At 35.0% G+C, this 17,141-nt stretch overlaps 1 long non-coding RNA gene across 1 annotated transcript in view; it reads right to left on the bottom strand.

Annotated features, from left to right (window-relative positions):
• Positions 1–17,141, bottom strand: part of LOC117981093 (uncharacterized) — a 69,275-nt gene that overhangs the window by 40,685 nt on the left and 11,449 nt on the right. The gene's annotated exons all lie outside the window — the stretch shown is intronic.

The following is a 17,141-nucleotide window of genomic DNA, read 5'->3' as shown; positions in this document are numbered from 1 at the left end:
TAAGCATTTTAAGGACAAGGAGCCACTAAATACTTCTGGACAGTCTGAATTTCTGCTTCAGGTATCCAAATCTAGAACTCTTAAATCTCACTTTATAAAATATGCTCAGCCAAGTAAAATAAAACCAAATAGTCTGTAAATCACACAATAGTATTATCACTTTATAACTTGAGAACATGAGTAGAATGACCACAAATTTAGGGAACAAAATTGGTTCTATGCCTGAATGACTGCTTAAGCCATAAAATACTAGAATCTCAGAATTGAAAGAGATCATAAAGTTTATCACTACTAAATATACACACCTGATAATTTAACCTCCTTATAAGCCCTTTATCAGGTTGCTAGTCTGTTCTTGAATAATTCCTGTGATACTAAACTGGAGGCTTAAAGAGAAAGTTTACAACTTAGGCTTCCACTGGAAATCTGTAATTTTGGCACCTGCAATCTCAATAAAAACTCAGTAAGTGTAATGTAACTGGTAAAGCTGCTGCCTCTGGAGGTAAAAGACTTTATAACTGTAATAGAGTGCAACATAGTATATTCGTTCATTCATTTACACTTTTATTTATTCTTCTCCACTGCTCAAACAAATTTTCACAAATGTTGAATTCACCTATTCTCCACTTCCTTACCCTTTCCTGCATTGCTTTACACTCTTCACTATGTCTTCCACTTACACCACTCCACTGAAACTCTCCTTGCTAAGGTCAACCATGGTTTTATACTATAATACTTATTCCTGAAACTATCATATGTTACAACATATGTTAAATCATATGTTAAAACAAATGTTTAGCATTTAGAAGGCCACATTTTCAAGATGCTGTACTTTATTAGATACTGAAAGTAAGAGGAAATAAAGGCCAAAGATAATTCCCAAATGTGTAACATTAATAACCTGATTACTATCTCTTCTCCCTTTTCCCAAGGACATTTCTAGAACATGTAGATTTTCACCTCTCCTTGCTATCTCTTATATTTTGTTGTGGTAATTGAAATACTTTGTAGGCAGAGAACAGAAAAAGAGAGAATGTTGTTAAGCAGAGAGGAAAACTAGCAGAAGCATAAGGAAAGAGTGAGAGAGGAAGGAAAAGGGGGAAGTTCTACTTGAAAGTTAAAAGTAAAGAGTGACAAGAGAAAGATCTGAGCATAGTTATGGTATTTGAAAGACTTGACTAAGAGTTGGAACAATGGAAGTGATACTAAGTGTTGTGTGTTATCAATTAGATCTTCTTCAATGTTCTAAAATCACCAAAGAAACTTGAAAGATGAGAATACGCATTGCTTCACCAGGTGTATTATATAGTTGACCCTTGAACAACAGGAGTTTGAACTGCATGGGTCCACTAATACACAATGTTTTGTCAGTAAATATATTGCAAATTTTGTTGGAGATATGAGACAATCTGAGAAAACTTTCGGATAAATCTTGTAGCCTAGAAATATTAGAAAACTTAAGAAAAAGTTGGGTGTGACTTGAATGGATAAATGTATGTAAAGACTAGTCTATTTTATCATTGACTAATATAAGATCTACAAAAATCTGTCATAAAAACTTACAATTTATCAGCACTGTGAACACAAACACTTGTAGTCCAAAGAATGCACCATTTGCAGCTGAGAGAAATGTAAGCAAACATAAAGATACAGTATTAAATCATAACTGCATAAAATTAACTATAGTACATATTATACTACTGTAATAATTTTATAGCCACTCCCTGTTGCTATTTCCCTGAGCTCCAGTGTTACAAGTATCCACTCAAAACACCATGCAATGCTAGTCATCTCCTAGCCAGCAGTTTGTCTCTCCAGTAAATTGTCTCTTGCAGTAAAAAGTGATCTCTCATGGTTTTTGTGCATTTTACATCATGTTTAGTGCAATATCATAAACCTTAAGTAAAACCATGGGACCCATAGAAAGTGCCACTAGTGTTGCCAAAAGTGCTTCCAAGAAGCAGAGAAAACTCATGACATTAAAATAAAAAGTTGAATTGCTTGATACGTACTTTAGATTGAGGACTGTAGCTGCAGTTGCCTTCCATTTCAAGATAAATGAATCCATTTAAAGAACCATTGTAAAAAAAATTATGAAATCATCACTGCAACTATGCTAACAGGGGCAATGTATTTCTATAAAGTTACACCTAGTGTCTGCCTCTCCTGCCTCCCCTTCAACCTCCACTTCTTTCATTTCTGCCACACCTGAGACAGTAAGACCAACCCCTCCTCTTCTTCCTCCTCCTCAGCCTACTCAACAAGAGTTGATTTTTAAAAGGTGAGTGCCAAGTTTCTACTTCATAAAATATTCATAATTCACTAAAAGTTAAATGGATAAATTTGCTTATTGTTAATTTGTGAGGAAAATAATTCTACCTTTGGAAAAAATTAAAAGGCAATATACCTTTTGAACTGCCTAAGAGAAAGGCAAAGAACAAACCTGTTCGGGACATTTATTTGAAATTCTCCAGTAATGTTAAATTTTCAGTGTTTGTTGATTAATTTAATTTTCAGATATGGGCCAAAATTATTCAGTAACTGAAAAGTGAGGTGAGCATTTAAGCAGAATCATTTCATGTAAAAAAGGCAATGTGACTATTAAGCAATTAGTTAGATTTTATATGGCACAAAAGCCAATCCTGAGCTTGTTTCCAAAAGAGAAATTTTTAAAGCCTTTGCAAAATATCATTTTCATTAGTGTCAGCATATTCTTTCTTCAGATTGTGAGACTGACCACTCTCTACTGCACTGAGGAGGCAGGTAACATAAAGCAACTATTTTGAAGGGCTACATGTACATTTTGCTCATTTCAAAATTACTCCAGATGATTCCTGAATCAAAGTGTGCAAATATAGACAAACTCTACTCTTTTTAAAATTAAAAAAGACAATGAATTTTTACAAAATAAGAGCCCCTAGCTACCCACTGAGAGAATGCTAAGATGCAGGGTCATGAACTGCCATGAGTGTGGCAGGAAATGTCACTGAAGATTCCAGTGTGATAGCACAGAGCAGCAGGGAAGCTGAGAAAGAAGCAAAACCCACAACCACATGTCATTCCTCTTGTATATAAGCCAGTCTCTTGATGAGGGGAGACTTCTGAATAAAAAGCTCAGAGAAGAAAAGGTGAAGGGACATTTTGTGACTTAAAGAACTTTGGATGAGATACAACAACTTATGAATGCCAAAAACTGAAGAAATAGATATATAACAAACAAATAAAATGACAAGAGTTCACATGTGTGTGTTCTGATAAAACGCTGTGCAATGACCCAAATTACCCTTCTCTCTCCCACCCCAAATCCAGGCACTTCAGCAGCCAGCAGGCACTACAATGACAAAAATTTTATGATGATAAAAACCAAGTCTACCTCTTCTTCAAAGCTGCTATCATGTTAAATGATCAAACACTTGAAACATACCTATTAAAAACAGAAAAAAGAACCCATAGCCATTATCTCCACTCTTGTTTAACATTTTTTTTGGAAATAATAGCACAATTAGAAAAGATAAAGTATTAAGAGATATAGAAATTGAAAAAACTACAAATTATATATCTGGAAACCTTAAAAGAATAAGCCGAAACAATTAGAAATGGTAAGAAAGTTCAATGGGGTGGATAGGTTAAAAATTAACATGCAGAAAACAATATTTGTCAGATGTGCAAACAAGAAATTTTAAAAATATATTGGAAAAAGATGCCATTACAATACCATCAAGAAAAGATAAATCTAGGAATAAACATAACAGTAAGTATAAGATCAATATGAATAAAACTTTAAAATGCTACACAAGAATATGAACAGAAGACTTGAACAAATGAGAAACATATCATGATATTGAAAAAGAACACTCAAGATCACAAAGATACCAGTTTCCCCAAAGTAAATTGAAAGTGTAATTTAATCCCACTAAAAATGTAAGTAAGAATTTTGAATTATATGAGTCCATTCTAATATTAACATAAAAAATAGAAACGTAAAGACTACCCAGAAAACTCAAACTACATAGTAAGATGGAGGCGACCAGCCTTACCAGATATTAAAACATGGTAAAGCTAATCAAAACAGTGTGGTATTGGCACATAAATAGACAGACAGAAGAATGAAGCAGAAAGGATAGTGATGAGAATGAACAGGGGATCTACAGACCAGGAGAAAGTATTTGCAAAGCACTTATCTGACAAAAGACTTGTATACAGTATATATAAGGAAATCTCAAAACTCAACAAGAAGCAAACAACCAAATTTCAAAATGGGCAAAAGATTTATACAGACCTACAACTAAAAAGATAAATGGATGGCAAATAAGCACATAAAAAATGCACATTATTATTAGTCCTTAAGGAAACGCAAATTAATATGACAAGGAAATACCGCAGCATCCATACAGGAATGGCCCTAATTAAAGCCTGATACCAACTGTTAGCAATGATGTAAAAAAACGAGAGGTTCATACACTGCTGGTAGAAATGTTAAATGATATAGCCACTTTCAAAAACAATTTAGCAATTTTTTAGAAGTTAAATGCATACCTCATATATGATTTATCCATTCAACTCCTAGGTTTTTATCCAAGAGAAATGAAAGCATATGTCCATACAAGAACTTGTGTATGACTGCTCATCACAGCTTTATTTGTAATAGCTCAAAACTGGAAACAGCACAAAATTCCATTAACAGGTGAATAGATAGGCAAAGTGTAATGTGTCCCTATATTGGAACATAAGTCAAAATAAAAAGAAATTAACTTTCTACAAAGAACCTGACCCATGTTCTTCAAAACTGTAAAGGTAAAAGAAAAAAAAAATCAAGAAAAAGCTAAGAATTGTCAGAGATGAGAAACAACTAACAAAACATGAAGACTACATAAAGGTTCTTACCTAGTTTACTGGGTCTTACAAGCTCCAATTAAATTCCAGTATTTATTTATTGGCAAAGCTTACCCTAAGAGATTAACATGAGATATACAAACCATTTTGAAGACCTTAACACAAGATATTTTTCCCAACTAAGAAAAGAAAACAAACAAAGAAAAACATGGACAAGAATATTTGTGAAAGAATGCTCATCAGAAGAATAAGTTCAGGGATAATTAAAGATGACCATAACCAAGCATTTTATAGGAAATGCGGAATACTTTATTGAATATCTAATACCAAGGTGTGCTTTTTGACCGTTGTGGATTTAGAAAACTAATTGCGATTATACCAACTTGTTTTATTACCACATTATTTTGAAACTGTTTTTCGAGATTCTAACTCAGTCTTCAAATCTTAGTAGTTCACGATATTCCAGGAAACAGTTGCATGGAACATCAAAAGCCCGTGGTTTAGCTTATGGTCCCAATCTTTCTAAGATGATCCTCTCTGACAACAGAAAATATACTGAAGAGTGGAGTTGACAATGCAATAAACACTAACATACTCCAGGAAAGTAAAAAAAAAAAAAAAAAAAAAAAAAAAAAAAAAAAAAAAAAAAAAAAACCGGTCAGTAGAACCTCAATCAGAGAAATGGTAAAATACTTTCAAAGAAGTCACACTGTTTCAGCCATCTTGCTGAGGTGACATGTACTCTCCATCTAAAATTTGTTTTGAGTGTCAAGACTGATGATACCACATGTGCACCATGAGGGTGTGAATAAGGATTCCTTTAGTCAGGAGAGCAGATCAAAATCCCAAACAGGTTCCAAAATGTCTTGAGAGACAGCAGGGATAGGAAACTACCTAGCTTGGGTTTTTATCATAGTTGGAAGGGTGACTGGGATGATGGTTCCCTTGAATGAGCTAGGGTGTTCAGAGATTTGAATTTCCTGCCAGTGACAAAGGAAGGAACACTGGGCTTTCTTATCAGCTTTCCTAGATATAAAGAAAGAGAGTAGGGATATTGGGTCTTGTAAGCAGTCAGCAGTCACACATCAAAAATAGTCAGATTCTTTCTTAGACATACAAACAAAGGAGGCAAAAACAGCAGCATGATAACAATTTTTAGAAAGATAATACAGAAGATGAAAAATGTGTGCATACATTAAGCAAAATTTGAATGTGAACATTGAAATAATTTGTAGCTTATATCCAGGAAAGGTAATAGAGCTCAACCCATGCCTAGTTATATTCTGATAATGTTACTGCATTTCAAGGATAAGGAAAGAAGCACCCAGGAAGAAAAAGCATAGTACATTCAATAGGGGGGAAAATGAAGTTGACCTCATACTTCTCCGTAACAAATATAATGCCAGAAGATAGGGAGCAACATCCAGTGAGTTATAAGACAAAATAGTATGCCAAAGGAATTTATGTCCAGCCAAGTTGCCGTTCATATATAAAGGCAAAAGTGAATTTTTTCAAGCATAACAAAATTAGGAACTATACATGCTTGAGTCTTTCTTTAAAAGACTACTAAACTATAAAATTTAGCCAGTGGAGTGAAAAAATAAGGAATTTAAGGATGAAGAAACTGCAGAACAAGTTGAGGAGAACTGACACAGTTTAAGCATAGAATAAAATTTTCAGATTTTTATTCTATAGTTATGGAAGATAATATATACATTACAAACCTTGAGAAGATAAAAGTTATAATTAAAGGACCAAGAGGAGAGAGGGAAATGGGAATATAAGGGTGCCACTTTTATTACCTTTCATAGTAAATTTTATTACCTTTCATAGTAAATAATCAATATATACAGTATAAAGTTACAACCCATAGTTAATTAATGTAGGCTCTTTCTCAAAATCATTTTTTCTGGCTTTAGAAGTCTCTTTTAGGAACTAATACGTTTGATGGTAAAATATCTTTATTTGAAATTCACCTTTTACTTCAAGTTTCACTTTGCTGTTTTCCTTTTTGGTTAAATTCAGGTAAAAATTAATATTAGAGTTTTAACATAAAAGGGTATATCAAGTATAATAATTTTCTAAAATCCTTATTCTATAGCTATTTATCCACTTGGTTTTATAACTAAACATTTACAGAGATATCCATAAAAATGTCTGCCAAATATTTAATGAAAAGTATCCCTGAGTAGCAAGATTAGTGATATTTTAAATAACTTTTATTTTAGAATAGCTTTACATCCACAGAGAAATTGTGAAGATATTACAGAGTTCTAACATACCTCACAACCAATTCCCCCACTATCAACATCTTACATTAGTACAGGAAATATATATTAGTATGATGTGATTATAAAAATTTGTCACAAATAATGAGTCAATATCAGTACACTATTATTAACTAAAATCATGTTCTATTCATATTTTCTTAGTATTGATATAATATCACTTTTTCAAAGATCTCATTTGGGATGCTATGTTACATTTAGTCATCATGTCTCTGGGCTCCTCTTGTCTATGACAGCGTGCACATCCTATTTTGTAGAAAGTTCTTCAGTTAAGATTTGTATGGTGTTTTTCTAACGATTAAACTGGGACTATCAGTTTTTGGAAGGCCAGAGTGGTAAAATGTAATTCTCATCACATTATATCAAGAGTACATACTGTTAACAGGACATCACTGTTAATGTGAAACTTGGTCACTTCACTGAGATAGTATTTGTCAGTTTTCTTCACTGTAATGGTTACTCTTTTTTCCTCCTTTCCAAACTGTACTCTCTGAAAAAAAAAAAAAACACCATGCACAGACTAAGGAGTAAAGAGTTAGGCTCCACTTCCTTGAGAGCAGAATATCTACATAAATTATTAGGTTGATGCAAACAAAATTGCAGTGTTTGTCATTAAAGGAATAGCAGAAACTTCAATTATTTTTGCACCAACCCAATATTTGTAATTTTTCTGCATGAAGGATTTCTCCATTTCCCTCCCCCAACATAATTATCATTTATTTACATTTATCTCTAACAATATGGACTGACTTTATTTTATGTTTTGTATTATAACTGAATACTACTTTATTTTATTGCTCAAATTGTTCCAGCTTTGGTTTTTAGGAGCTCTTTCACTGGGATCCTGAGTTCCTTTGACCTACTCCCATCATTGTGAGTTTGAGGGTGTTTTTTTGGAGGGGTGCTGCATTACATTCTGGCACTGCAAGATGCTATAGGCTCATCTTGTATAATTCCTGCCTCAGTCCTAGAATCATACAGTTCTCAAAGGAGTCTTGGTTCCTTTTATTGGAGAACTGCATTAGAAACCAATGTCTGGATACGAGGTGTGTTTACTGTTATTGGTACGGCAGTGCTTCTAGTTCCTCTCAGCTGAGAGAGCAAGAAAATATGTGTATATACTAACCATGTATATACTCATCTCTATAAATATTTCTGTATGTAACCATCTGAATCTATATTAAAACAAACATGAGCTCATAATGAAGTCTCCAACTCTATAGATCATTCTAGCCTTCTACTTTTGCTTACCTATAACTTCCCATTCCAACAGTAAAAAAACTTCGTTTCCATCATTTGACATCCATTTGCCTAACTGCTCAGTTCCAATATACATACACATACAGTGGTTTCATACTTGCTAACTCATATCCCGCCCCCCGCAAGGAAAGCAAATTTATCAACTATAGTAAAGTTCTTATCCACATTTCTTTTTGCCATTAGTCTTTCAGATGCTATTCATTTACAAAGTCACTTAGGTGAGGCTCTTTTCCCCTATTCTCTTTAGTGACAATTTTATATATTTGTAATGCAGTTAGGTTATTTTGTCACAGTTGGCATTCCATCCTGTGATCTCTAAGCCTCCTACGTGACTTTTTATTTGCACACATTAAGGATCACTCTTTGTGCTACAAAATTCAATGGGTTTTGACAAATGCAGTGTCATGTATCATCTATGCTATTCGTACCACCACTATCAGGCAGAATGGCTTTACTATCCTAAAAAAAATCCCTGTGCTTCACCTATTCAACCTCCTCCCCATTAGGTATCTTTTCTATGCTTGCTTCCTTTTAGTTTTCTCTGTTTCTTGATTTTAAAAATGAGCATATATCATTTGCTTACAAATTTAAGTCATTAAACTTTTTAAACAAGAACTGTTTCTTTAAATTTACTTCATTAGGAAGTTGCCAGAGTGAAACAGCATACTTAGAGAGAGTATACACTGTCTTTAAAACAAAAGGAATATGGCAGTACCTCAACATTAAAAGTTCTAAATTTAAAACATTGCCTCTGGGTAACCAAAACACCATTCTTTAAACACTGAAAATTTTAGGGAAACAAATAGATGACATTTAAAGTTGTGGTATAACTGTAAAAGACATATCTCTATGTCTCTTTATAAGATTAAGATTGGCTCAAGTGGCTAATAAGTGGCTAGAAGATTAAGAATAGCCACAGGCTCACTCAAACATCTTACAAGTCTTATACTATGTGTTGCTGAGCAAGATGATGCAACCTGGCCTGGGGATTTCCAGCCCTGGCCAGGAGATTACCAGGTCTCTATGACAATGGTCTCTATGACAAAAACTGTGGCTACTCTAGACACAAGGCCACCTTAGCACAGATGCAACTTCATGAACCTTAAAACAAAGCTTTCCCTTACAAGATGGCTTAAACTTTCTTTATGAAAAAAATAAAAAATAAAAACAAAACAAAACAAAAAAAACACGTGGCAACTAACCCAGACTGAATGGAAGTACACAAAAGAGGAAGAATCCCTCAAACTCTGAAAATGATCTTGTAATGAAAGCCCTGTCACTCAGGCGGTCATCCTTCCCCTGACTGCATCTGGCCAGGGCTGCCAGCCTCCTCCTGCTGTTCATCCTGTAGGAGCGCTGCCAGAATAAGCTTCTTGAACATCACACAATGCCCAAGACGTATTTGTGATGTGAATCTAACTGGAAGGGAGGAAGTGGGTCAACCAGGACCACCTGAGAGCCCCCAAACTTGACGACCATCTGAGAGCTGTGAACGCGACAAAGGTTTACATCAGATTAGTTTCCTGTATACGGTCCACAAAATTTACATAGAGGTGGTCATTACTGTCTGCCAAATATCTAAGGCAGATTGTAATATCATCAATATTGCCTTTTGTTTCCAAATGCCATGCTGCTTTTGTTTTAAAAATAATTTTAAAAGAACATTACTATCATTTTTAATGAAACTTTTTGAAACACCTTTTTTCCCCTCCTCTGTGTCAAAAATTTAGCTTTTCTTTTATTCTAACTTTAGCAGCAATAATAATAATAATAATAAACCTTCATAATTGAGGTTAGTACATTAACTGAAAAACTCATATCATCTGAAAACCAATCCTGTGGACATTTAACTTTCAGATTCCTTTTTTCCAAGTAAAAATGTGAATAATATTGTATTATAGAGGATTAATGAAATAAAAGAACAAAAACTTTAAAATTTCAATACTATCCTTCTTATTGCAAGGTTTATGATGTCACAGCACCTTTTGACTCCTATAGGACAATGACTACTCTATCTTGTATTATAATTACTTTTACAAAAGCATTTAATTACACAAACATTACTGAGAACTTAATGATTGCAACATATTTCGTCTGGGAGCTGGAGATGTGCAAAGGTCCTAAGAAATGGTCTCCACAAGGAAGGAACATTTTATTTAGTTGGACAAATCCAGATACGATTTTTTAAAGTTCTTGGATTTAAAAATTTTAGAAAGGATTAAGAGAGGAAGGGCTGAAAAGGAAGTACTGATAGCTTATCTTACTCTCCTAAGTTTCTCACCTCATAATTACTATTCAATCCAATATAGTTATCTGCATCCATTCTGTTCCACTGAAAGTGCTCTCTAAGGTTGCCAGTATTCTCACATGCACTGTTAAAGAAAAAATCATGCCTAAGCAAACAGATATTGATTTTATTCTAATACTATCGCCAGCCATAGGGGAGGGAGCACAAACCACATCTGGATACTTAGCTCAGCTAAAGTAAAGGGCAGAGAGTTTTGCTTTGCTTTGACAAGCTGGTGTTGAGAGACTGTGTGGCATCTGTATTTGGGTAATTGGCTTTATCCAAATGAACAGTAAACTTTCCCCTCTCTTCATGACTGGGGGTAGTTTTACAGCCTATAGCATGGTGCCCACGGAAATTAGGCTCCTACCTTTCTACAAAGACTAGAAGGTAGGAGCTTTCTCTTTCTAGAAAATTACATTTCAATTAGAACAACCCTAGGTCCTTGCGAAAGACAGTCTTGAGTTGTAAAGCTGGCAAGAGGATTTTTACAAGATTTACATCTCAAGGAGGCAGACAAATGCTTTAAAAATTACACCTTTTTTTTTTTTTTAAGGAAATTCTTTAAGAGAGGTCAGTGCCTAGAACCCTATCTAAAGTTAATTCAAGCTGTGGAAACCATCTAGTTTCCCTTGGTGGGTGCTAAAGCAAATGATGATTTTCAGATCCCATCTTAATCTGAAATTTTCATTTTTTCTTTTTCATGGGCAACTCTTTTATGTATCAACCGTATATTAGGCACTAATAATTCAAAAAGAACAGAATCTTATTGGGATCTACTTCAAGGAACATTTTGGCCAAAATTCAGCAGATATTTCATTCTTCTTAGTAAGTCCTAAGTTAATTAGCAGGCTATATTTATAAAGCAATTCAGAACTCTTAGAGAAAACCATCACTCAAATAGTTTGTGATGTTATTAATCGCTCTAAACAAACAGCCTGTTTATTTTCTACTGAAACTAACAATAAATAATGATCAACTATTACCATAATGGGTTCTTACCATGTAGCTATTGAAGTTTCTCAACGTCAAAGGTTCAAACAGAATCAGAGACTCCCAACTATCTGTCCTGTTTTGTAAAGGAGTTGTTATAATGAAATTAATTTTCTGTCACTCTCCATCAACAAAATCTTGGTCATTCTCACTCTTTCAGGAATACCATTTATCTCTTTTATGTTTGGGATAACCAAGTAATTACAACTTTTTCTTTTTGCATTTTATGAATATCATAGTTTGAGCTTCCTCTACTTTCTAGCAGATACATGTAAAATAATTTTTATGAGTAAAAATTCTGTTTACGTATTTCAGAATTCAAAAAAATGAAGAATACTTTTCCCTATTTTGTTAGAATGTATATAAATTTTCTCATGGACTTGCTCACAACTTGCTATTCCATGCTCTTAAGAAGGAAGCAATGTTATGGCATGGTTATCCAGGGATCCTTTATTCTAATTTTTTACACTTCCCTGATTTTCCTCATCTTTTGATCGCCTATAAAATATAGCTGCTCTCCAAGATTCTATTTCATCACTGACCATCTTTCTCCCGGAGAGATAAGCTGGGCAATCTACTTTAGTTTTCTATTCACACCTTTGACTTCCCGCTGTGTGCTGATGATTTCTTGTTCTATGTCTGTGTTAGTCCGTTCTCATTATGACTGGGTAATTTATAAAGACTGGGTAATTTAAAAAGAAAAGAGGTTTAATTGACTCACAGTTTGGCATGGCTGGGGAGGCCTCAGGAAACTCACAGTCATGGTGGAAGGCACCTCTTTACAGGGCGGCAGGAGAGAGAATGAGTGCCAGCAGGGGAAATGCCAGACACTTACAAAACATCAGATCTCATGAGAATTCACTCACTATTACCAGAAGAGCATGGGGAAAATGGCCTCCATGATTTAATTACCTCCCACGACACATGGGGATTATGGAAACTACGATTTAAGGTGAGATATGGGTGGGGACACAGCCAAACCATATCAATGTCTTACCCACATCTCTCACCTGAAGTTTATATCCTGTTTCCAACTGTCTAGAGGGCATCATTAGATATTTCACAAATATCTCAAGCCAAGTTATTTGCTTTTCCCTCAAACCCACTTCTCCTTCTCTATTCACAATGTTGTTTGTTTATTGCCCCCCTCCAATCACCTAAACAAGTAACCTGAGAGAAGGCCTATCCCTAATATTTGTGGGGCCCTATCCCTCATGTTCAGTTTCTGCTCACTTGCTCCCAAACATCTGGCCTTTGTCTAGCTCTCAGACCAAAGGATATATACATAGCGGTCTGATTTATCCTCATGAGAAAGAGGCTGGCAAGAGGCCCACTTAGGCCCTGGCAGTAGTGTGAGAGTAGTTTGGATAGGGGATTGTCTGTCCCAGGTACTCAGAGCATAATTTGGAAGGGGAAGTGTGACCTCAGCTTGGATATGTCTTTTGTTCTGCAAATTTCACACCCTGTGGAAAGAGCCAGAGTAGGACTTCCTAAAGCTTGAGGTTAGGGCAAGGAACACTCTTGCCTGGATCTAAGGATGGTACCACGTTAGCCCATCTTCATCTCTACCTTTTCTATCTCTCACCATAGCAAATTGATTACTAAGCCCTATTAATTCACCTCCAAAAATACTTCTCAGGTCTGTTGACTCCTCTTCATATGCCCTTGTACAACTTTCGTACAGGATCCCACCATCTCTCATTCTAATTATTTCCATATCCTTATCGTTGGTCTCCTCCTATCCATCTTCCATACTGCAAATGCAACGGCCTTCCTAACATGGCCATCTGATTATGTTTTCCTGCTTAGCACCGTCAGTGGGTCACCATTCTCTATAGGATAAAGTATAAACTCTGAACAGTGTTGTTTTGTGGCGTGGCTTCTACCAACTTAAGTTTTGTTTCTTCTGTCATCTACCCCCTAACCTGAACAATACTGAGCGATTTATAGTTGTTACACTGATATACTCTATTAATAATTTCTACTTTCGTGCTTTATCCCCCGAGTTGATGCCCCAGCCTAGAACTGCTCAGCACTTCCTCTCTTCCTGCCTCCATCTGCCAACATACAACTCGCCCTTCTAAACACATGCCAAGGGCTTCCTTCCCCTAGAAGCCTTTATTTTTCAGAAAGAATTAGAAACTCCTTCAGAGCTATGTCAGAAGGCAGAGTGTGATGGGATTTGAAGTGAGCCACAAGTGGACCTGAATCAGATTTCCACCAGATATTGTATAACTTTGGGTAAGATCATTAAATTTAGGTTTCTTAAATAGGAGAAAAACATCTACGTTTTAGGATGGCTGTGACTATTAAATGAGATTATATTCATATATATGAAGCACTTAGCACAGTGCATGCCAAATAGTGGGTTCCTAAGAAATAGTAGTTATTATATTAATAGATTTATTACATATAGATAGGACTCTATTATTGTATTTTATCTTGTTTTATTTTCTGTACCCCATAGTTCCTAGACAGCAAGCTCCCTTCATAGAAGTGTTCAATAAGTATTTGTGACATGAATTACTCTATTGTAACTAAAAATATTCCTCAAGTAATAGCATATGGTCCCACAGTCTCTTTCTTACTGTTTTTCATTGTTCATTCGTTGTTCAGCATCTGCAGCTGCTGCCTTGAGGGCTTTTTTCTATTTATGGTATTGTCTCTTTGGCACTGATATATGTGGATAAGAGTGGAAGCATAAATGTATATTTTTATTATACAGTCTTTAAGGTATTTGCTTCAGAATTTCTTATGTATAACTTTCTGAAGAAAGTGATGATTTTTAGACCCAACCCTAAAGCCACTTCTGTTTCTCAAAGGATTTATTTAGTCTTACAGTTTTTTTAAAAAAAAAAACTGGTTTTTATACAAATTATTTTAGAGTGGGATTATGGTTACTAAGAACATGAGTGTGATATTTAACCCCAAAATAGAGACATAATCAATCAATACTCAAAAAATAAGTACTTATTATGTGCACAGTGTCATGTTAGACAACAGGCTCCAGAATTCAATCATGCATATGAAGTCATCAGTAACAATAATAGTTTAAGTAATACAACTAAGTAATAGTTTGTGAGATTCTATCTAGTTGCAAAACAATTTCAAAGAGGAAGAAAAAAGATGAATTTGAATAGTTGAGGACGCTGCATCAAAGAAGACAAACTGGCTCAAAATCTGAACAGGCCCCAAACTGAGTCATGATGTTTATGCAGAAAAAGGTAGAATGAGGATATTTTCAGACTTTCAAGAGTGTAAATCAGTGAAGGGAAAGGAATCTGAGTGTGGCATGCACAGAAAGATGGTTTGACTTGGATAGGTGGGCATTCACGTATGTGAGCATGCTATCTTGGGGCTGGGAGTAAGTTGAATTGATAGGAAGGTGGGAACAAGGAACAGATGACCTTGAAAAGTGGGATGTGTTCTATGGATTAAGTAACAGGGCCAATAATACTTTAGCAAAGCAGGCTAAACATTTAATGTTTTTAAATGAGTCACCTCACTGTCTAATGGACTAAAAATAGGAGAGGCTTATCACTGTTGAAAGGATAGGCTCGATCTGAAAGGTACTTCAAAGGACTATACAAGAAAGAGAAATAGCAAAGAGGAACTTAAATTTTGCAGCCTTTGACAAAGATATTTTTGTTGAGAAAATGGAGCGTTAGGATTGCTTTTTTGTTTTGTTTTTGTTATAGTTGTTTTGGAAAGATGAAAATACAGATTCAATCACTGAAAAATTAGCTTTGATATGATTGTGGAATAATGGCTAGAAAAGCCCAGAAGACAGTGAGAAATACAGCTAAGGATAGAAGTAATATGTCATATCTGGAGATTCAGGTTTGAGAATTAAGAGTGGATGAATGAGAAGCTATCACTAATTCCATAAAAGTGAATGAGAAATAAGAAAAATGCTGTTCATTTTGAAACAGAAAAATCACGACATCAATTTCTGTAAACTGACCCTGTGTTTGGTTCCTGTCCTCCAATTCTTATCAGTAGATAGTCCTATGCAAGGGAATATACTCTAAAAGTGATCATAAATATTGAAAGCAGATACTTGAGTACCTAAAGTTGAGTGAGTCTAATATTTATTATGAAAGAGATAGATCCTCACAACCCACTGAAATATAACTGTTAAGAAAACATTCAAGAAGATCTCACCACATTATGAAGTCAAAATCAAGTTTAATAATATCATGTCTCTCGGGCTTGAATTAGTATCATCGAAGCAAGAGTCCAATAATTCTCTGAAGAAATACCTTTAATATATCCTCCCACTTTAGCCAAAAACATTCTAAAAATAAAGGCTCATTTCAAAATCCCTTTTAATATTTCAAAGGCTAAAAGCAAAAATCAGAAAACCCTACAAAAGACCTTTGATGTCATCAATCAAATGCAAAACAGATGCATTTGTATATTACTAACTTCCACAAATCTGCAATGATTATGGCGTTTATTCTTTAAAAAACAAACTTGAAGCACGGCTTTTGGATTCATTCTAATATCTATGGACTTTAATGTTTCGGGTGGAAAAAAATTTCCATGGCATAAAAGTCATGTGTCTTCCTCAAGTCTTTTTTTTTTTTTTTTTTTTTAAGACAAAGTCTCGCTCTGTCGCCCAGACTGGAGTGCAGTGGCGTGATCTCTGCGGCTCACTGCAAGCTCCGCCTCCCGGCTTCGTGCCATTCTCCTGCCTTAGCCTCCCGAGTAACTGGGACTACAGGCACCTGCCACCACACCCGGCTAATTTTTCTGTATTTTTAGTAGAGATGGGGTTTGGCCGTGTTAGCCAGGATGTTCTCCATCTCCTGACCTCGTGATCCGCCCCCCTTGGCCTCGCAAAGTGCTGGGATTACAGGCGTGAGCCACCACACCTGGCCTCCTCAACTCTTAACTAATATAACTGAGAAAGATTTAGTTTTGAAAAGGTGGTTAGCAAACATATTGTACCAACTTTGAAAATAAGAATAATGCCAACTGTTGTTGGCATTTTGCATAAGCATCCAATTTCAATTCCCAGGGTTATTCTGCAATTCCCCATCTGCCTCTGAAGAGCAGCTTCATTTTTTTCCCTGATTACCATCCTCCAAGCCTTAGTAAGAACCCCAACTAATCCATGAAGCTATATCTAAATATTGATATGCTTGCATCCCATTATCTATCACACTTTGAATCTGTAAACCATTCTTACCATTTAATTGCATCATATTATTTAATATGTCATATTGTATGTATACATTACACATATATACATGTATATGTTTGCATATACATGTACATACACATTACATAGTGTATATATAGATTATATATGTACATATCATGTCTATGTTATGTATAAAATTCTATAGACATACATATAGAGAGGCTTACCACTTACTGAGGGGTTACTATGTGCAAGCACTAACAAATACAAAGTTTTTCAGTCTTTTCAATAACCCTATAAGTTGATCATTAATATTATTTCCATTTACATT

The sequence above is a fragment of the Pan paniscus genome, chromosome 6, assembly GCF_029289425.2.
Source record: "Pan paniscus chromosome 6, NHGRI_mPanPan1-v2.0_pri, whole genome shotgun sequence".
Lineage (NCBI taxonomy): Eukaryota > Metazoa > Chordata > Mammalia > Primates > Hominidae > Pan > Pan paniscus.
This window is presented reverse-complemented; position numbering and strand designations above follow the sequence as displayed.